This window comes from Ursus maritimus, unplaced genomic scaffold, assembly GCF_017311325.1.
Source record: "Ursus maritimus isolate PB19 unplaced genomic scaffold, ASM1731132v1 scaffold_35, whole genome shotgun sequence".
In the NCBI taxonomy this organism is placed as follows: Eukaryota; Metazoa; Chordata; class Mammalia; order Carnivora; family Ursidae; genus Ursus; species Ursus maritimus.
Genome location: NW_024426119.1, coordinates 20,466,277 through 20,488,976, shown reverse-complemented (window position 1 = coordinate 20,488,976; position 22,700 = coordinate 20,466,277). Strand labels below are relative to the sequence as shown.

Below are 22,700 nucleotides of genomic sequence, written 5' to 3'. Positions count from 1 at the left end.
TATCTCATTGACACCTGAGCACACCTGGGCTTTTTCACCTTCATGTCTACCTTGAATCACATGTTTTCCTTACCTGAAGTGTACTTTCTCCCTTTTTAAAATTAATTCATTTATTAATTTATCTATCTGTCTATTTATTTAAAGACAGGGAACAGTTTATTCAAACCCATCAGAGAAATGAACAAGCTTGATTCTGTAACAAAGCATCATGTTTTATTTTATTTATTTATTTATTTATTTATTTATTTATTTATTTATTTTTAAAGATTTTATTTATTTGACAGAGAGACAGCGAGAGAGGGAACACAACAAGAAAGGGGAGTGTGAGAGGAAGAAGCAGGCTTCCTGCTGAGCAGGGAGCCTGATGCAAGGCTCGATCCCAGGACCCTGGGATCATGATCTGAACTGAAGGCAGATGCTTAACGGCTGAGCCACCCAGTGCCCCAAAGCATCATGTTTTAAAGCATAGGTCAGTAATTGTGTATCAGAGTATACACTGCTACATACAAATTCACTGATCAGACCACAAATTTTTAATGTTTAAAACAGAATAATGTTCCCTATAAAAGTAGCACCTTTGTGACATTTTTAACTTTAGTATTCTTCTCCTTCTCCTTCATCCTCTCCTTCAACATAATCCACACCAACCTCCTCATAATCCTTCTCAAAGGCAGCCATGTCCTCCTGAGCCTCAGAAAATTCTCCTTCCTCCCTGCCTCACCCACATACAAGTGAATGGAGGCATGGTTGGCATACATTAGGTCAAACTTGTGGTCCAGGCGAGCCCAGGCTTCAGCAGTGGCAGTGGTGTAGCTCAGCATGCACACAGCGTGCTGTATTTGGCCAGGTCCCCATCAGGGACCACAGTGGGAGGCTGTAATTAATGTCAACTTTGAAGCCAGTGAAGCGCCAGCCCACAAACTGGATGGACTCTTGGTCTTGATGGCGGCTATGGCAGCACTGACATCTTTGGGAGCCACCACACCATGGTACAACAGGAAGCAAGCCATGTATTTACCATGGCAAAGGTCACATTTCACCATCTGATTGACTGGCTCAAAGCATGCATTGGTAATATGCTATAGAAAGCTGTTCATAGTAAGATTTCTCAGCAGAGATGACAGGGACATATGTGGCCAGAGGGAAATAGAAGCAGGGATAGGGTACTAGCTTGGTCTGAAATTCTGTCTGATCAATATTCAGAGCTCCATCAAATCTGAGGGAAGCAGTGATGGAGGACATAATTTGACCTATCAACCTATTCAGGTTAGTGTATGTTGGGAGTTCAATATTGAGGTTTCTATGACAGATGTCACAGATGGCATAATTGTCTACCACGGAGGAAAAATCATAGTGCTCCAGGATGTGCATAGTGAGGATGGAGCTGTCGAGCTCAACTAGAGCTGTGGATACCCAGGTGGCTGGCTAAATGGAGAAGTCCAGCTTGGACTTCTTGCCATAATCAACAGAGAGTTGTTCCATCAGCAGGGAGATGAACCCAGAACCAGTTCCCCTCCAAAGCTGTGGAAAACCAAGAACCCCTGAAGACCTGTGCCCTGGTCAGCCAGTTTTGGAATACAGTCCAAAACAGGGTCAACGATCTCCTTGCTAATGATGTCATGCTTGCAGGCATAGTTATTGGCAGCATCTTCCTTGCCTGTGATGAGCTTCTCAGGGTGGAAGAGCTTGCAGTAGGTGCCACGGTGAACTTCATCATGACTGTGGGTTCCAGGTCTACAAACAAGGCCCTGGGCATGTGCCTGCCAACACCTCTTCTCACTGGAGAAAGTGTGAAGGGATCATTTCCTCCTCTAGTGGTTTTGTCACTTGGCAGCTGACCATCATGCTGGATGCCGTGTTCCAGGCAATAAAGCTCCCAGCAGGTATTGCCAATTTAGACACCAGCCTGACCAATGTGGATGGAGAGGCATTCATGCATGGTTGCCACTTTACAACTGCCAAGCAGATGGTAGAGAGGAAATGGAGAGGTTGTTGCTTCTTACAGAGAGACCCTTAGGCAGTTGATGTAAGAGAAACTGCCCACTTTTTAAAATGTGTCTGAAACCCCTCTGTCTTCAAACTTCACTATTACTCTGAACTTTTCATGCCACCAAGTCCATAGTCCCAAACTCCCCAACACCTAATGCTGTGGTCACTTATTTGGTATTTTTCACATGTTGCGTGACAAAAGAACCCCACACCTGTAGCATGTCTCCTTTATATAAATGTGTAGCCTGTGTGGATTTATATAACCTTTGGAAACTCTGAGAATTTCACTTCTAATTCCCATTTGGGATGACTGAATCTCACAGGGTGGGTACCAGCTGGCCAGAGAGAACAGTTAGGGATGGGAAAGAATTAGCACTGATTGAGCACCTGCTATGCATCAAGCACTAGTTTGATATCTTGGAAATAGTATTTCACTTTGCTTTGCAACAATTCTGCAAAGTTAATTGTATATTCCCCATTTTTCCAGATGAGAAAACTCATTGAGAAAGTTAGGTAAAATGGCCAGCATTGCAAGGCAACTGACTGATGGATCTGGAGTCAGCAAGGACTGAAGCTCACATGGGTGTGAGTGGAGGACGAGCAGCTCTTCAGGGAGCTTTGGAGGCAGGCAGTCCCCACCACGTTATTTTGGAGATTAAATGTAAAGATGTCTAACCATGCCTGGCACAGAGGAGGTGTTTAACAAATTGTGGCTTTTATTATTAAGTCACATTTAGAAGATAAAGTATTTTAATTTCCTCCTTGAATGTCCCATGTTACTTAGAAAATGTATGACTTAATATTTGCCATATAATTGATATAAGAGCTGTTTGATCTATATTTTGCCAAGCAATTGGTTTGACCTTTTTCAAAAAAAAAAAAGGGATAGATATGCTGTCTCCATGTCCTCACACAGAAGAAGACCAAATTCAAGAGTTGTAGAATATGTGGTGTCTCATGTAGTCTATGATAAGCCCTCTGAGTAGGGCTTTGTTTATTTTCATTACTGCCATTGCTGGCATATAGGTGCTTAACAAAAACATGTTCCCTAATGCTAGTGAATAAATGGATATGTTTAGGAAGTACCATCAGGAATCCTGTCATCCCTTTGAGCACATTTACTCTTATTCTGATGATTCTACTGAATTGGATCTAGATTCAATTATAGTTGTTAAAATGGCTCATAATCAGAACTTTTTTGTTGTTGTTTTGTTATTTTTTTAACTCCCAAGTTTTGGGGCTATATCCCTGGAGAATCTGGTTTGTTGGCTCTGGATATTTAGGAAGTTCCACAGGAAGCTCTGCTCATCAGCCAGGTTTGGAGAAACCACATATCTAGATGATAATGACCACCCCACACCTGGCCACATACTCTCTTTCCTTTAAGAGGCACTCAATGGACTTGAGTCAATTTCCTTGAGGCTGACCAACCATGGGTGGCAATATTACTCTTCCACCCCATGCTGATCACAAAACTCCTAAAGACAATGCCCACTGGAAGTGGGGCAGCCACTATTATTCAGGTGTACATGTGTTTGAAAAGCAAAGGAAAGAGAAGGCAGAGGGTAAGTTGAGGGACCATAGGTCCCATAGGCCACTCTGCCAAAGAAGGCCACTGACATTGCTAAGTGCTTGTCTTGAGGGCACCCTGAGTCTACATTTTCTGTTTTAAGGCTGGAAGTGGTTTTCTTGGACAATATGCCCCAAGGTTACCCTCCACCTTTCTTACCATAACTATCCAAACTCCACCCCTTAGCCTTAACCTCTGGGGAATTGAAAGTTCTCTTGAACTTTCATGGCTTGATATCAGACTGAAGGACAGGTCTCAGAGATACCAGGATGGCAAATGCTACTCTTTGTGAGACAACTTACTGTGTTAGAAGGGCAGCAGGCAGGGCACATGACATGGGCACCCCATAGCTATAGGCTGGGACCAGCCAGTTCCTTGCCTATGCCTGGCTCTGACTCTGTGGCTCTGCTCCTGTTTTTAAGAGCCCGAGAAGGCCACCTTTCCTAGACAGGCACCAACAAACCCTCAGCAAGGCACCACCTCAGATTCATTCATGTTTTGTTACAGACTGTGGGAAATATTAACCTAGAAGGGTTGCAAAGAAAATGGGATTTAAAAAATTTGCTTTGAAAAAATTAACCCGTTAAAAATAATAATATGTAAAAATTTGGTGAGGGGTAACTTACTTAATTCTTGGGACTATGAAGAAGATATGAAAAAGTCCTAGAAATAACAATAAAAATTTGGTTAGATATTATCATTATTTGACACACACAAAAATTCTATTTAAAAATTTTCACAGTATTAAATTTTAACATTAATAAAAAAGTAAATAATGTATATTGTTCTAGATAGTTTAGATTTCCACAGTGATAGAAGTTTTGTTTATGTTTCTTGTTTGTTTTTTTATTTTGTTTTGTTTTCTCGTTATGACATACACTGAGGATAATGGACAGATTTTTTTTTTTATTGTGACAAAATATATGTAAGGTAGAAGTTACCATTTTAGGTAATTTTTTAAATGTACAGTTTAGCAGTATTGAACAGATTTTTTTTCTCTTTTATTTTTTGTGTGCTCTCTGCCTATATTACCCTTGCTATTTTATATTTACTTTGAATAGGTTCTCAAAGATATTTAGATGTTTTGATGTCGTGTAGATAACCATCTTTGATTAAACCCCTAAACATGAACCAGTTGATCTGCTAAGTTTTTCATAAGTGTTGTCTCACTTACTCCTTGCAGCAACCCTCTGAGGAAGGCACTATTAATATTCCCACTTCATAAAGGAGGAAAGTGAGGGTCAGAGAGGTTGCATTGGTTGCTGACAGTCGCAGGGCTAGTAAGAAAAGCTGCTGGGAAGAGTTTTTCCATTGCAGAGCCTGGATGGTAAAACAACAGTATTACTGTCTCTGTGGGTTTGATTGATTTGATTAATGCACATCCTAAATCTGTGCTTATACATTCTGAAGTTTGCCACTGCAAAAAAAGTCTGAACAAATATAACAAACAGAGCTTCAATGCCTTTTACAATTTGTTAGGTCTCCCCAAAGACTCTGAATAACTGAATATAATACAATATAATATACCCAGCAATCATATAGAACTGTTTTTATTTAGCCCCAAAATGGAATCATAAATTTCTCATTTGCATACAATGGAAGGGATGAGCATTTGTCTATTATCATGTGGGTGTTGTAGCTAGAATCCCAGCTCTGTGATCAAGCTGAGTGCAAATTCTGACTCATAGGTGTTTAGCTACTATTTAACCTCTTTCAGCTTCATTTTCCCAGTCTTTACCATGGGGATGGAAAGAATACCTACCTCCTCAAATTGTGATGATTAACTAAACTGCCAGGTACATTGCTAAAATCTAAATACAGTTTCCAATTTATAATGGTTCCATTTATAATTTTTCAACTTTACAACAGCAGGGAAGTGATACACATACTTCAAAGTTTGAATTTTGGTCTTTTCTTGAGGTAGCGTAGTATGATATTGTCTCATGATGCTAGGCAATGGCAGTGAGTCACAGCTCCCAGTGAGCCACCGGAGAGCAAAGGTAAACAACTGACATGCTTATACATTGTGTACCCATATAACCATTCTGCTTTTCACTTTCAGTGTTCAATAAATTACATAAGATATTTAACACTCTATTATAAAATAATAGAAAAAAAATCGTGTTAGATGCTTTTGCTGAGCTGTAGGCTCATGTAAGTGTTCTGAGCATGTTTAAGACAGGCTAAGCTATGATGTTTGGTGGGTTAGGTGTATTAGATGCATTTTGACTTATGATAGTTTCAACTGACAATGGGCTTATTGGAGTGTAACCCCATGGTAAGCTGAGGAACATCTGTGCAAAATAGCTATAATTAGTTATTCAGTTGGCAAATATTTATTGCAATTTGCCCTGTGTGCTGGGCACAGGATTCAGTTGGCACAGATGACTAAAGTGTGGCCCTAGCCCTTCAGACTCTCTAAAGGGTAGACATAGAGCAACAACAAATTATATTATGGAGGATATTATAGCAATCTCTACAAAATGGAAGAACGAAGGAGAGGAGAGGGAGTAGATGGAAGCAGTGGGACAAGAAGGCTTCAGGGAGGAGATGACGTGTTGTGCTTAGCTAACATCTACTGCATTTCCATGCCATACAAAACTAACTGTGCTAAATATTTCATACAAAACATTACTTTTTTATTTTTAAATTTTTAATTGAAGTATAGTTGACATATAATATTAAGTTAGTTTCAGATGTATAATGTAGTGATTCGATAATTATATATATTATGAAATGCTAATGATGATAAGTGTGTTACAGTATTATTGGCTATATTCTCTATGCTGTACTCTTCATCCCTGTGACTTATTTATTTTATAACTGGAAGTTTGTACCTCTTAATCCCTTCACCCATTTCACCCAGCCCACACCCCCCTTGCTTTTGGTAACTATCAGTTTTTTCTCTATATTTATGAGCCTGTTTCTCTCTTTAGTTGTCACTGTTTGTTTGTTCATTTGTTTTGTTTTTTAGATTCCATACATAAGTGAAATCATATGGTATTTGCTTTTCTTTGTCTAGCTTACTTCACTTAACCAGACCCTCTAGATCCATCCATGTTGTTGTGAATGGCAAGACCTCATTCTTTTTTATTTTTTTAGATTTTTTATTATTATGTTCAAGTAGCCAACATGTAGTACATTCTTTTTATGGCTGAGTAATATTCCATTGTGCATATATATTACATCTTCTCTATGCATTTGCCTATCAGTGGGCAGTTAGGGTGCTTCCATATCTTGGCTATTGCAAATAATGTTGCAGTAAACATAGGGGTGAGTATGTCTTTCTGAATTAGTGTTTTTGTTTTCTTCAGGTAAATACCCAGAACTAGAATTACTGGATTGTACGATACTTCTATTTTTAATTTTTCGAAGAAACTCCATACTGTTTTCCAGCATAGCTGCACCAATTTACATTTCCACTAACAGTGCACAAGGGTCCCCTTTTCTCCATATTTTCACCAACACTTGTCATTTCTTTGTCCTTTTATACTAGCTATTCTGATTGGTGTGAGGTGATATCTCATTGTGGTTTTGATTTGCATTTCCCTGATGATGAAGTGATGTTGAGCATCTTTTCATGTATCTGTTGGCCATCTGTGTGTCTTCTTTGGAGAAATGTGTATTCAGGTCTTCTGCCTTTTTAAATCAGATTATTTGTTTTTGTGGTATTGAGTTGTATGAGTTCTTTATATACTTTGGATATTTACCCTTTATCAGATATATCATTTACAAATATCTTCTCCCATTCAGTAGATTGCCTTTTAAACCCTGCTGATGGTTTCCTTCACTGTGCAAAAGCTTTTTTATTTCGATGTAGTCCCAATAGTTTATTTTTGCTTTTGTTTCCCTTGCCTAAGGAGACAGATCCAGAAAGGTATTGCTAAGGTTGATGTCCAAGAGATTACTGATATGTTTTTTCTTAGGAAAATATTTATTAAAGATGCTAAAAGTTCATTTATTTTTTAAAATCTTTATGGTCCTTAACTAAATTATAAACAAATAGCACTTACCACTAGAAAAGGAGAGAAAACGAGCTTTCCGATGATGCTCAAGAAAAGAGGTTAAGCAGAACTGTCTTGCCATTGGTAGTGTTCTATGCTGTGAAGAACTCATGATTATCTTTGGGTCCTGGAGAGTAGTTCAGTATGAACTGAATCTGACATTCTGAGCTAGTTTCCTAAGTCAATATCACCATTGAAAGGAAGCCATTGATCAGCCAAGTGAAGCCGCGAAAAATGGATTCCAGCCTGGAAAAAGTTACTGGGGAAGCTTTAAATGTGCCTGGCCTGTCTTGGCAAGGTTGGGTTCTTTGTGATTCAACCTGGGGAGAGCTGAGGTCTGCTGGCCAGATAAACCCCTAGCAATGATAACCCAGCTTCCCAGGTTCCAGATCCCCAGTACCCACTCCAGCACAATGGAGGGAGGGGAGAAAGAAGCAGACTCACCAGGGGGAACTGGGCCGAGATGGGGTCTGCCCTTGCTCTCTGTCCATCCTCACACCCTGGTTAATTCCAGCCTCCCCAGAAGTGTGACTCTATAATGAGGGGCTGGTCTCTCTGTCCTCCTTTCTTGCTTAGTGCCTCATCACACTTTAACGGAGACAAACAATGGGGGGAGGGGCCAGGAGGCCAGCGGATTAGACAAAGAATGAAACTGTGCCTTGGCCAAATCCACGCCAATTATGTCTGAATAAACAAATCCATAGTACAAGCTAAGAGCCTTCCTTCTCCCCCACCCCACGCCCCCGCATTTTATTTATTTTTATCTTGGTCTGGAAAGTTGGACATATTCCCTGTACCGTCCTGGTACCCAGATGGCCTGTTTGAGTAAGCAGTGGGGAAGAAGGTCAATAATACATCAGCATGCAGAGTCTCTGCTAAGGTCAGTCCTGCATAAAATATACCGTGACAACCTGAGGGCAAGTTTAAAATGGTGCTCCACAACAGGGTAGGCATTGGGTGGGGGTGGGGGTGGGGCTAGGGGCAGGACAGATGCTGCCTTCTCACAATTGCTGCAAAATTGATTCTGCCCCCCAAAATTATATTTTACTGGGTTCACGTGGTGGTCCTTTAGGAAAAGTTCGCTTCACACACAGGGATGCTCATGATCTAAGTGAAGAGGAATTTAAGAGGGTCTGTCTTCATATATAAATACCCCTCATGTTAGAGACTTTTTCAAAAACAATCACATCCAATTGTCCCAAAGAGGAACATAATGGCTACTGTGGTGTCTCAGATTCTAACCCACTGAATCAGCTCTGTATTTTTGTTTCGTCTCCAGATATGTTCTAATCAGATTTGAGTGCTGAACTATGCAGTACTTACAAGGTTTTAGCTGTTTTAAGATTAGTATTCTTGAGTGGCGTTTCTCAATTACATTTGATTATGATTATATAACTAATAAAAATAAAAACAGATACCTGTGTCTAGGGTCACTGGGGAGTTTACAAGCATTCCTTCTGCTTTTCTCTTCCTTTTGAAGATTGGGGGAAACCCAACAGCACCTTTTAATGTAAAAAAAAAAAAGCCCATTTCACTTTGGGAATTTATTCAAATTGGAGGCGAATACTGACACAAATATTCTTGAAGATTGATCCAGGTTGAAGCGTGTTGTGCATGGGTTTACTGTTCAACTTGCAAGTAATTTGTAAAGCCAGAGTCAGTCTTGACTATGAAACATTGTATCACTGTGATTGGAATCAATAGTTCTTGCACTGTCATTTGTCACATATTTACAAGCTTGAAAAATAGTTCATTTTGTCCTCATCCCATAACTCAAAAGATTGAATCAGAGCCCTGGAGGGATCTGCCAACAGGACACATTCATTACTGATCACCGTCTTGGTGAGGCTATAATCACAACCACACCAAAAATAGAATATAAATAAAAATTAAAGCAGTCTTCATTTGGTGCACTCTTAAATATTTTCAGCTTCAAATATTTAAAAGTCTGCTGGGAGACTTCAGTCACCTTGGTGACCTACATCAATGGCCACAAAGAGAAAAGTCATTGATGCTGATTTTCCCATCACACTCTCAAAACATTCAAAGATACAATTTTTTTTTTGAATGAAGAAAAATCAAAATCTAGAGTTAATGGTCCAAAGACTTCATAAAGTATACTTCTTCTAGTCACCTTGCGCATAGTTCATAAATGACCTTCTATTCCCATGAAAGATTTGTAGAAGACATTTAAAGATAATGCTTTCAATTTTAAGATAAAAGATTTATGAATGATAGAACTCGTGTCTATGAAATCGCTAATCCCAACTCTCTAATATTGCACATGGAGAGCTTCATAAAATGAAAAGACTGCCCATAAAGTTGTACCACACCTGCTGTCAGAGACGATCCAGTAATGGAATTGCAAAGTGAATATTGAAAAGGATGTGAGACATGCACATTTTGGTTTATAATGATGTATTTTAAGTCCCCTTCACTTCAACGTTGTATTGATAAAGTATTAATGGTTGAAGTGTTTGGAGGCAACTCAGATTCTTTAAACAAGTCCCCAGATATTAACAGATGAACACACTTTTCATCAAATTTAGTTGCTAAAATAGCCCTAAATCCTAGGATTGCAGCTAGTTTTTTCAGGCAATTTTCCTGAGTGAATTCAAACTATGGGAGTTTGACCCATTTCTCAAGTCTCAGCCTGAACCGACTTCAAAACACCAGATTGCCTTCCAAATGCTTAGTTGAGTGGCTTTCTACAGATATGGCCTGACATTCTTTTTGCTAGAACAGGACTGAAAATTGATGTCATATATCAGTTGTTTCTTCCCTAACTCTTTAATTTGTAACTTAATATTTATGTTCTATGATTTTTCTATTTATTTTATGAAGTGACCCCATTTCCTTCATAAACATCCTCACTGACAATGGCTGCAATTCAATTAGAAGTCATGCTGAGCTTAAGGAGCTGGTCTGTCTTCAGTGCTTTGGAGAAGAGATTGGAAGGCACACCTTCTCAAAAGGAGGGAGACCTGAACTTGAACATATGTGGGTTAGACAGAGTTCATGATGTCTGCCCATCTGTGCCTCTCTTTTTGGAAAGAGGGGGGTGGTAGACAGGAGACTTGCACCCTCTCCCCTGAGGCTAACTGGACTAGGTGTGGACCTCTAATCCAGAAGTGACCCATCCAGAAACTAGTCAGTGACTAGGATTATGTCTTCTGGCTTGAAAAGATGAGCTAGGTAAATCAGACTCTTAGTCTGAAATTTGAACTGAGAGAGAAGGCGAAGTTGCCAGTAGGGTGTGTCCTCAAGGTAAAAGGGTTTATAGGGATATGGTTGAGACAACCATTACTGGCCATGTGTAAGATGAGACAGTTTACCCTCGGAAAGAGAAGAGAATGCAGCAACCAGGTGCTCTGGGGGTAAGAGAGAGAGAAAGCTGATCCAGAGAGCAGCCCGAGCTCTGTCCCTTTTGGAGGCACAGCTGTTCTCATGAAACTTCTGGAAATGTGCGTCTCCTTTGTTTGGAGCTGGTTTGAAGGAACTTCTATTCCTGGGAAACTCAAAACACAGAGCAGGATGTATTTAATATTGTATCCAAATCACAGCTAACCTCTCAAGTTGGGGACATTGTGCCATTCATTCCATCTTATTAACATGCTCCTCTGAGGATCAGTGCATGTTAAAGTTGAATTTTGATGCCTATCTTTGTACCTCTTCTACTCTAATAGAGGAGACAGTATACTCAGGCACAAACAGTAGAAGACTGCTTGGTAAAATGGATAAGTCATCGTGCTGAGATAGGCTTGGAATTGTGTTAATAACCAGACAAACTAATTGGAGGCCTCACTTATCCTACTAATAGAGGTATATACTGATAGACTTACAATTTGAGGACAAGAATGTGGGAAGATGACACAGCCCAAAGGAACATACATTTTGAGTGGAGTCGAGGAAGGAGGAAAGTTTATCCTTTTAGGCAAAAAACATAGGGTCGAGTCAATGAAGTCTGGGTTTGAATTTTGACTCTGTCATTTACCATCTGCATGACCTTGAACAAGGTACTTGATGATGCTGAGTCTCAATTTTATTTATAAAATTGCAATAATAGTAACATTTTCTGCAGAGTGGTGAGAATTAAATATGTATGCAAAATATTTGTGTTTTTTTCTGAGACTAAAGGGAAGAGTTTAGTGTCTTCATCATTGAATCCTATTTGCCTGTCAAAAATCTATTGAGCAGCTCATTATGTGCGCTTTTTAAAATATTTTTTATATAGGGAACCTCAAGGAATTTAGTACAAATCTTCTGTGCCTCACAAATCATTTCTGAGAGCTGGTTTGGTGGCAAACGTTAATGCATCCATTTTCCTGATGAGGAAGCAGTTTCTCAGAATAAATGAAACTCAAACCCAGATAGCAGTGACATACTTGAAAAAGAATCTATAGGGAATTCAGGGGCAATATGACATACTCTCTCGGGTTTATTAGGGGGACCTGTGATTGTTGCAAACTGGAACCACAGATAGACTATTTAATTGCATGGTTATGGATCTGATGAAGTATTTGTTTATTGTTTTTATTTTGGCAGCAAGCTCAAATGTTTAAGCAATAAACTTCCTATGAGGATACCCTTAAATGGTCTTTATTATGCAATTTCAAAAACTGAATTCATGTCTATCTACTTTAAAAAGGCATTAAGTTGTGATCATGACTAATACTTTAAGCTTATCATGACCATTTCTGATATTAATCTATTATATGTTAATCCCTCATCTGCCACTCTTAGCAATTGAATCCTTCATTAAGATCTCATCCACTTCATTTGTGAAGACAGGTGGAAGATAATTGCCAAATACATATTTCTTTGTTCTCTATATCCTAAATTTCTTTGTCATGCTTCAAGATATAAATTGCCCTTGACATTTATCTCTGTACACATGAGAATTAACAGATGAAAAAAAAATATATGATGAGATGCTCATTAGTTACTATTTCTTCTGCCTTTCTAACTTGCTGTAGCCTCTTTCTGTAATTTGACTAATTTTTCCTGGGACAAAAAAAATCATGGAGAATTAACGATAGCAGAATTCAAAGAAACACAAGCTAACGAAGGGAATAGGGAAAGGCACCCAGCAAGAACACATTTATAAACGTCAGATGTGTTTGACTTGCGGCGATTATGTAGAGAAACTTAGTGATACTTCCCCAAAGTAAGTAGACAATGTGACATTATGAAGCATTGGCATATGATGAAAGGGATTGCATATGCAAGAAGATTATCCCATTATAAAATAATTGTGAAATAACTGACTTATATTATTTTATCCAAGATTAGTCCAAGGAACATATATCAATCTCAGAGAAGCCAGACTAGAACGTTACCAAATAAGGAAGGGTGTGGAATAAGATGAGCTGAATGTTACCAGGTCTGGAGAAAAAAAAAATGTGTGGGTTGAAGGAAGATAGATCATCTGCCATACACCCAAGAAAGGAGAACCCAGGGATGAAGGTCTTGTAGTGTGTCTGCAGCATGGTACCCTGGCCAAAGAGTGCTCTGACTGGAGTCCTCTTCTTAAACTCACTCAGCAAATGTGATTGACCACTACTCTGGAACATTAACTGTGCTAGGACCAGGACAAGTACAGAAGATGGATGAGCTCTCTACTTCATTCCTTTCCTTACTTTGTGTTAGCAAAGGCTTTTTCTTCTCAACACTTAACATTATCTCACATACCATTGGGTTTATATTTATTTTCTTTATTCTCTGTCTTCCCTACAATAAAATGCAAGTGTTATGAAGACAGGGATCTGTACCCAGCAGTGTCAGTTCACTGATGTATCCTCATTGTCTAATATAATATCTGGCACATGGTAATGCTTAGTTAATGTTGTGAATGAATAGAACATAGAAGTCAACAAGAAAACAAACCTATATAATTTAGAAAGCTATAAAAAAGAGAAAGAAAACATCCATGAATCCTTCCCTCTACCCCCATAAAACATTTAAAATAATTGTCCTTTTGGTACATATTCTTCCCTCTACAAAAATGTGAATGTATTAACCTGTGCTTTCTATTTCACAAACATGTCTTTTCCATAATATAGCTTTATATTGGCTGCATAATATTCTATTGTTTGGCTTATATACTTAAGCAATCCTCTATTCATAAACATTTAATTTGTTCTTATTATTTTGTATTATAGACAGTGCTATGTTGAGTCTTTGTAAGCAAGTATCTTAACATATTTATCTGATTTCATCCTTAGAATTAATTCCTAAATGAAAATTCACTACGTTCAAAAGTGTGTACATTTACATTTCAATATATACTTTTAAATCATCCTCCAGGAGCATACAATATATAGTCCTAACACAAGAGAAAGATATATGTGTTGGTATTATTCTTTTCTCATGTTTGCCAATATGATAAGGAAAATCTGTACTGATCATTGTCTTAACTTACATTCTTTGATTTCTATTAAGGTCAGACATACTTGTATATGCAGAGTAGCCAGTCGTACTTGTGTATGTATGTGTGTGTTCATTGCTTGTTCTTGTCTTCTGCTTATTCTTCTATTGTATTAGAACAATATTCTAAAGCACTTATTATAAATCCAATAATTTACCCACACTGGCCCATATTTAAAAATTCAATATGGGGGTGGCTCAGTCAATTGAGCGTCTGACTCTTGCTTTTGGCTCAGGTCCTGATCTCAGGGTCGTGGGATCGAGCCTCACGTCAGGCCCCGCATCAGACTCTGCACAGAGTGCGTAGTCTGCTTGTCCCTCTCCCTCTGCTCCTCCCCCTACGTGTGCTAGCCCTCTCTCTCAAATAAATAAATAAATAAATAAATAAATAAATAAATAAATAAATAAAATCTCTTTAAAAATTCAATATGGAAAGGCTTAAAAATGTAGGGTCTTTATTTCCATAAGAAATGAAAAGTACAAACACACATTTACACAGTAAAACTTACACAATAAAACAGCATGCCATTAGTCATTTGATAGTAGTAGTATATTTTCTAAGAATTATTGAATTCTAACTTCAAATATAGCCCTTTGTGTTTGGTACAACACCCACTGTCATACATAGCAACACTGAAAGAGCAGGGACAAGACATCAGGACTATTTGGAGTAAGATTAAGGAACGGTCCATGTAAATGGACAGTACTTGGGCTATCATTTCTTCAAGGATGTTGTAGCCAAGCCACTGAGCCATCACCCTCCTCAAATATTCTGCATGTGCTCGGGAGTTTGTGTGTTGCCAGTTATGCCTACTAACTGCCAGGGCAGAAAAGGGCTCAATCTCTTTGAAACTACAGCTTTTTGGCAATCTTGAGCAGTGGCAGTGAAACTCATTTATGCTGGTCCCATGTGGGTCTGTGTCTGGTATAGATTGTTCAAATCTCTTGGTCCCACCAGAAAACCTATGAGCTTGATGCTAAGTTGTCTCCTGTGTGTCATTTTGGCTCATAGCGTTTTGTTCAACCTGTCATCCTTCTCTTTCTGTCCTTAGAGAAATATATGAAGAGGTCCTCTTGAAGGACATACACAATCCCTAAATACCCAAACAACATCAAAATCTTGCCATAAAAAGCATTATCCTTTATCCATATACCTCCTCTCTAACTAGAGTGAAAAGATGAGCAATAAACCATGGCTGGCAGCTCATGAGTTTCTGTTTAGTCAAAACTATAAAGGAAGAAAATTTTGGAGCTGAAATTATCTTCCTTCTCTTCTCTGTACTGCTCTTCTGTGTGTGTCTCGTCCATCTCAAGACCAAAGTCCTGTCAGTAAAGGGACACTTGTCTTCTTCATCTGCACGGCTAACATTCTGCGGGATATAGAAATAGAGCTTACTCCCACTTTGTGGAAATTCACATTTCTCCAACATGTACAGTTCCAAACCTGACTAGATTTGTGTGTAGATTTTCCAAATAGAAATAGACTTAAATGCACTGAAAAATTTTAAATTCTGCTGACAGATGACTAAGATTTTTTTGATATTTTTAATAAACTAGATCTCAAAGATGTTTTTCTTTTAAATGTGGCCAAGGAGTCAGATCCCACACAATTTTATCCCAGAATTTAAAAGAACGTTTCCTTTTATGTTTTTCATATATGAATTCAAAGTTTGAACATATTTAAGGTAAACATAAATACAGCCAAATTTCTTCAAAATGATAGATATATGTCATACACAAAATATGTGTAAGAGATTTAGAGCTTGGAATTAAAAAAATAGACATATGTGCTTATTTATTCATTTATTTAATGAATTAATAAAGCCAACACAAAGGTGGGCTTTTCAACTTCTTATTTTATGTATTTTATGTTCATCCTCCTCAATTTTTCTATTCTTTCCCTGAGACAGTGAAGCTTTTTAGGATTTTAGTTGTCATCATTTCAAGATCATACAGGCATCTATTCCAAAGCTATTATTAAAATTGCTGAAGATGTCCTCTAGCATCCTCTTGCAGATTCAAAGACTCATTTCCCTTTCCTGTAGACACTTGTTCCTTATTTGGAAGCACTTAATAATAAACAAAGCAGGAAGCAGCAAACACTGGCCCCCTCTGAAATGGCTGAGCAGTATTCAATCTGGTGGCAAAAAAATAAATAAAATTATGCTGGTGATGAGACATCACTTACATATACACTCAGGAAGTGGAGAAGGAGAAGTGGTCATATACTCTGGGACTTTATAACAAGGCACATATTAATGTGTGTCTTTCCATCCAAAAGGAAGGGTTAACCTCACTTAGCAAGCAGTACGGCAATAGGGAGATCGACCCCCAGGAATGCCGCTCATGGTTCCACATGAAGGTTGGATATCTTCATGGTGGCTGGGGCTGTGAGGTGAGTCTCTCCAACATTACGGCGGCAAGGCCCAGCAGGTTCTTTCTGAGGCTAACAGCCAGTGTCTAGGCCAGGCCTCTCTCCCCATCACTGCCACTGGGCCTGGACCCACCTTCTCAGTCCTTCTGAAGATGTCCTCCTGCTCCTTCTTTGACATTTCAGGCTCCGGTTAAGTCCTTTCTCTTTCAGAATGCCTCTCCTAGAGGCAGTGTGACATTGCAAGTGTGGCATTTAGAGCTATAGGGAACACTGTTTCCTCTGCTGTATACTAGCTCTGTGGTCTTAGGCAAGTAACCTGAAGTTCTCAAATCTTTAAAAAGGGCTAGGGTTAATACCTATTTTTCAGGGTTGTTGTATAAATTATCAAGTAATATTGAAAGGTACTGTATAAGCCAGTGAATACATGGTATTCATTGTACTATTCTATTTGCGTATGTTTGAGCACTTTCAGAATAAAAATCTTTTTGTAAGAGGGAATGTATATAAAGCACCTAGCACAAAGCAGATAATTCCTTCCTTCCCACTCACTCTTCTTTCTTTCTCATCCTCAGAGCTTTCACGGTTACATATTCCTAGCCTTCAGGTAAGAGTTCCTTAGGTAGGGAGTGACTGAGGATCGCTGGGAGCCCAGGACCACTGCATTCCCCTCAGATGCTCCTTGGTGAGGACCCTTGGAACACCTCACAACGTGGACACCATCAGGCAAAGGAGCCCTTCTTATAAGCCTAAGTCTCTAAATGCAGACCCCAGTGTAGGTGCCCCAGGACCAGGCCCCACTGTAGGGTCTACAGGGTTCCTTTCTCACAGGCCAGAGGCAGACCTAAAACCTCAGCTGGCTGAGTGACTTCTTGGTCTTTCCTTTGTTTTCATATCGTAATTTTGCACCTGTAGATACTTCAACTCTGAAGATGAAGAATAATAAATTGAAGGGAAGGAAGTGGGAAAGAGAATTGTTCCCCAGGGCCTAGAGCAGAATTCTGCTCAGCTGCTCACTCTTGGCTGCCATAGAGAGGGCGCCTCGGCCCCAGCAGTGAACAGTGCTGGGCTCTTCTCAGGGAACAGGCTTTCAAGGGACAAGCTGTAAAATGGAGCAGCGTGAGAAGCATGAGGAGCAAAAGAGAGAACTCAAGAGATTCTGAGTTTTATTCCCTCCTTTCCTCACTCCTCTTGGAGGCAGCCCAGGTGATGTTCTGATTCTTAACAACCTCTTCCTGGGAGGTGGTGGTGGGAGGAGCCTTGAATTCTTTCCAGAAGAAATGGAAGCTTAGGATAAATCCACTTACTTGCTTTCTGTCAGAAACCAGAGAGGGAACATGTGGGTAGATTAGAAGGAGCAGTGAGACAGGGAATGTGGCCTTATAATGAAGAGTCTGACTCCATCTCTTGATGTTTGACTATAAACAGCTTTTATCTCTGCTTTCCTCTACTTTTCCCCCTTCTGCCCAACCCCTGAGCAAGCTAGCACCAGTGGAAGATTCAGGCCACAGAAGTCCCTGGCCCCATCCCCAACCATTGTAAAACCCCCAGCTAGTCTCCTTTTCTTATTCTTAAGTCATTTTCAGACCAGTTTGGAAGGTATTTCCTGCTCTTCCAGGAAAACCTCAATTATACAAAGTAAACCTTCTATACCCTCTTGCTGTGTGTGTGGCATCATCAATGTCAACATTTGTACCCAATTCATAATGCTCCATCCTGTTTTTCTAAAGAGTGGCTTCCACCAGAATAAAAGGGAGGGAAGAATAATATTAGCATTAGCTATTTTTGAATGATGGGATTATAAGAGATTTCTTTTTCACTTATTTTTCTTTTTTTAATTTTCTGTAAAGGTCCAAAATAGTAATACATATGGCTTCCCAGGCTACATAGTTATAACTAGGTAACTTTACTCAACACTCAACTAATAGTGTGAAAGCAGCCAGAGACAATATTAAACAAATAGGTGTGGCTGTAGCTCAATAAAACTTTATTTATAAATACAGGTGGAGGGCCAGATTTGACGTGCAGATGATAGTCTGTCAACCCCTGCTTTAAAATTCTTCTACACTGAAAACCTAATGCTTGTATGATTAAGACGTTGGGACACACTGGTGATCTTTTTTCCCCCTTTTTTAGAGAGAGAAAGAGAGAGAGAGAATGAGGGGAAGGAAGGACAGAGGGAGAGAAGAGAGAATCTTAAGCAGGCCCCACGTTCAGCGTGGAACCCAATGCAGGACTCGATCTCACGCCCCTGAGATCATGACCTGCGCCAAAATCAGGAGTCAGTCGCTTAACCCACTGATCCACCCAGCCGCCCCACACTGGTAATCTTAATTAAGACCTAATGATTAGCTCTTTTGGGGGTTGATAAAAGAAGACAATAAATAGGAGGTAGTTTCTGAAGGCAGTTGCTTGCTTCTAGAAAGGGGAATCTTAAGTCTAAGATTTTCCTACCCCTCCCCCATGAGGTGCTGCAGTACTGGCCCCTGACCCTGACAAGACTAATAACTGCTACAGTATCACACCTTATAATCTAGAATGAAATGCACATTCTAAAAGGAATCAATTGATCCTAGGCCTCTAGTAGCAGTAAAATAACTCTGAGCATCTTGGAGAAAGCTTTTGATAAATTCAACATGGTATCATTGAATGTCCGTGACTTAGTTTTCCTTTTCATTGGATTTAGGCTCTCCTCATTTGTTTCTGCTAACAGGGCTGGGACCTTTTTGTAGAATAAGATAGAACTGAGCAGCTCCAGAGAATTCTATCTTTTTTCCCAGCAACTCAGGGTAATTCCCACCATGGTTCATATTTCACAGGGGAAAAATACTAACTGGACTTCCAAAATGCTGCTTTGGTCCTGGCCACATTCACAGGCCCCCAACTGTCCCTTCTAAAGTATGTCTCTCTAATAAGCAGGTTTGCTGTGAAGGAAACACCAAGTGTGGCCGAAATTGTCTTCCTATTGGGAGAACAGTGGGAGAGCAGGTGCTTGAATGTGGGAATGTCAGAGCTCAGAGTGAAGGCAATTATTCTCCCCCACGTAGCTCAGCATGGAGAAGAAATTAGTAGGGAAAAGGCAGACAGCTGCTCTGTCCTGAGTGTCACGGGCAGCTGCAATGAGAGGGTGCCCCATACACCTGGGCACATGCAAACTGTGCAGGCCCCGGCAGGCCTCAGCCATAAGTGCCCAGAATTCTGAGCTGCACTGCAGAGGGAGGCCTGTGCCAGGAAGGAGCTGGAAGGCTATGGATCACTCTGGACTCCTTGCAGGAGCTGGAGGTGAAACCAGGAAGATAATGCTTAGACATCTTCCCTAGCAGGGACATTTTTCAAAATCAAAATTGACTCAGAAAAATAATATATCCCCTCCCCACCTTGCTATTCTTCCACGCAGGCTCAATTTTTATCCAAACCGAATGAAAAAAAATCATTGGTGGTCTGTTCCACTTTCTATTAGCTAAGCCCAAAAGATAGGGCCCCAAACAGCTTATTTAGTGAGAATGAGAAGGGTTTAATAAAATGACCTTCACCCAGGTTTCCCTCAGGAAGGGGCGGGCTATTAATCCAGGCTACCCAGGATCATGCACTGTCAGACCCAGGGGGACGCTGGTGATCAGAAGGGTTCAAGATCCTCTGGTAATATTCCTGCATGAGGACTCCGCATTCTTCTTTACCCTCTGCACTATGCAGCATAGGAGGGGTTAAAAGGTTCTAACAGAAGCGTGAGAGGAGAAGCATTATATTGGCCAGAGGAAATGGGGATTTTTAATGCAGTCACCTGTCGTGTCTGTGTGGCTAAGCAATCCTATGCTGGCTTCTAGGTTTCCAAACTCATTTGTTTCAAAAGCAATGGTGAGAACGCCACCGGGGCCTACAGCGTTCAGTTCCTAACTGTTAGTGACTGAAGTAGCTCAACACTACCAGACAAACCCCTGAGTGGTTCAGCACACATACATTTTTTTTCATATATGCAAAAGTCCAATGCAGATGTTCCTGTCCGAAGGGAGGCTTTACTTCCCACAGTCATTCAGGGACCCAGGTTCCTTCTACCTTGTGGCTTCTGCTTCTTCTAGGGCCTCAGAGTCTTCCCTAGTCACTGACCAGCGGGGAACAAAGCAAGGGGAAGACATATCTACTTTTTATCCACTCACACCCAAAAAGGGCACGCATTACTTCTGGCCCTATTCCAATCATGAACATTAGTTGCACAGCCACACCTAAATGCCAGGTACCGTGACATACAGCAACAAGCTGGGCAGCCACTTCCCACCAGACTATGGGTCCAGTGGTCAGCAGGCTTCTGGCATGCTCACATCCTTCAGCCCCTCCCAGAACTGCCTGCTGATGCTGCCACTCACATCCAGGATGACTAATCCTGAGACGCTGCTTCATTTTGCTCCACCACGGGCCTCTGTTCCCAGAGGTCCCTCAGGTAGCATTCTACAAAGATGGAGTGTGGGGGTGGGCAGATTCTTGGTAGAAAGGCCCAGCTGGCTGCTTTGACACAAGCTGATGGTGAGTGGGGAGAGTTAGTGGTCACCTGTGTGAGAGGTATGGCCTGACAACCTGAGGGATGTGACTGTCAGCTGGTAGGGAGTCCAAGGTGGCTTGGCGAACAGAGCTCTGTTCAGAGTCATTGCTCTGAGTGAGACTACCAGAAGTTTCTGGGTTTTTTGCACCAAGTTTACCTGATAACGTAAACATTTTAAAAAGAAAGCTGTAGCGGGGCACCTGGGTGGCTCAGTCGGTTAAGCGTCTGCCTTTGGCCCAGGTTATGATCCCAGGGTCCTAGGATCGAGTCCCACATTGGGCTCTTTGCTCATGGGGGAGACTGCTTCTCTGTCTCCTCCCAGCTTGTGTTCTCTCTCCCTATCTCTGTCTCTCTCTCAAATAAATAAATAAAATCTTGAAAGAAAGAAAGAAGAAAGAAAGAAAACTGGCAATCTGGATTTCAGTGGTTCTAACCCAATTCCCAGTTCCTTCTGATCCATTTTAACTCTTCTAATAAGTTTACCTTTTCTCTTTTCCTTCTTGGAAGTTTTATCCAGAGTCTTTACATTGCTAGGGCATTTTAAAATTATCTCTAAATCTTTTTGCATCTATTCTCTCCTTGCTTCTCAGAAAAACCCTGTGGGCTAGGAAGTACACAGAGAGCTAGAATGACACAGGGTGTCTGATATCACTTTGCCAACTCAGAATGGCACTATCACCCAAATGTTCCAAATGTCCCTAATGTTCTCAGACGCCCCAAATGCTCTGACTCTCAGGATCTAAATTCAACAAGACTGGGCTACCATTCTCCTCTCTTTTATAGTTCATCTCATCCAAAGAATTCCTACCCAAAAGATCTGGACACCAAGCCATGGGCCATTCATCTGCCTCCTCCCCCATCCCCTCTCTATAAGACCTTCAACAGCAGTGGGTCACAAAAGTTTTCTTCAAACCAGTATGATTAGAAATACAACTTACCTTGACATTGTTTTATTAATAAAACGGATTTTCACAAATCATCATACTCATGGCCCTCAGCTCCAAATCCTTATAAGTCAAGACACCTCAGTGCCTCATAACAGATGGGGCACTGAGTGCATGCTGCAGAGTACTAAGCCCGCTAATGGAAAGGAGTCACTACTCTCTCTTCAAAAGCTGACGTCCAACTACATGCTTCCCCTAGAGGGAAATGAAGAGTTTTTGCCCCTAGTATGCTGCCCCCATGGCCTTTGTTTGCTCTGCTTCTCTAGACTCAAGCGGGTGAAAGTCAGAGCCCTCACTGAAACTAATTCACCTATGTTCAAACTCCCGTCCTCCCACATACTTGCTCTGTGATCTTGGAGAAAACACTAACTTTCCATTCCTCAATTTCTCATCTGTAAAATGAGGATGATAATCTGTCTTACAGGGCTGATGCGAGGATTAACTGTGTTGGTAATAGAAAGCACTTTGAACCATGCCTGGCACAGAATTAGTTCAGCATAAGCCATTTGCTGTTTTGGGATGCATGCTATTTGCCAGGTCTGCTTTACCTACCAGTGGTGGGAGATCAGCCAGACTGTCTGGGAATTTTCTCTTGGCCTTGCCTGCTTTCTGAAATCCATATCCTTGGCTGGGCTCACTTAGGTTTAGTTCTCTGCAAGGGGAAGAGGAGTGACCAAGAGTAGAAACTGTGCAGGCTACTTTATCTGCTGAAAGTCTGGCTTGCTCCAGTACTGATCCTTTGGTTTTCCTATAACTTATTGTTCAACCCAGGCTACCTGGGAGAGCCTGGAAGTGTTAAACCAAATGGGATTCTGTGTCAAGAGTGATAAATAAGGAATGCCATAGCCGATCCAAGACACAC

At 40.5% G+C, this 22,700-nt stretch overlaps 1 pseudogene; it reads right to left on the bottom strand.

The window, feature by feature from the left end:
- Positions 1-594: 594 nt before the first annotated feature.
- On the bottom strand, positions 595-1,939 carry LOC103676761 (annotated as a pseudogene).
- Positions 1,940-22,700: the final 20,761 nt, after the last annotated feature.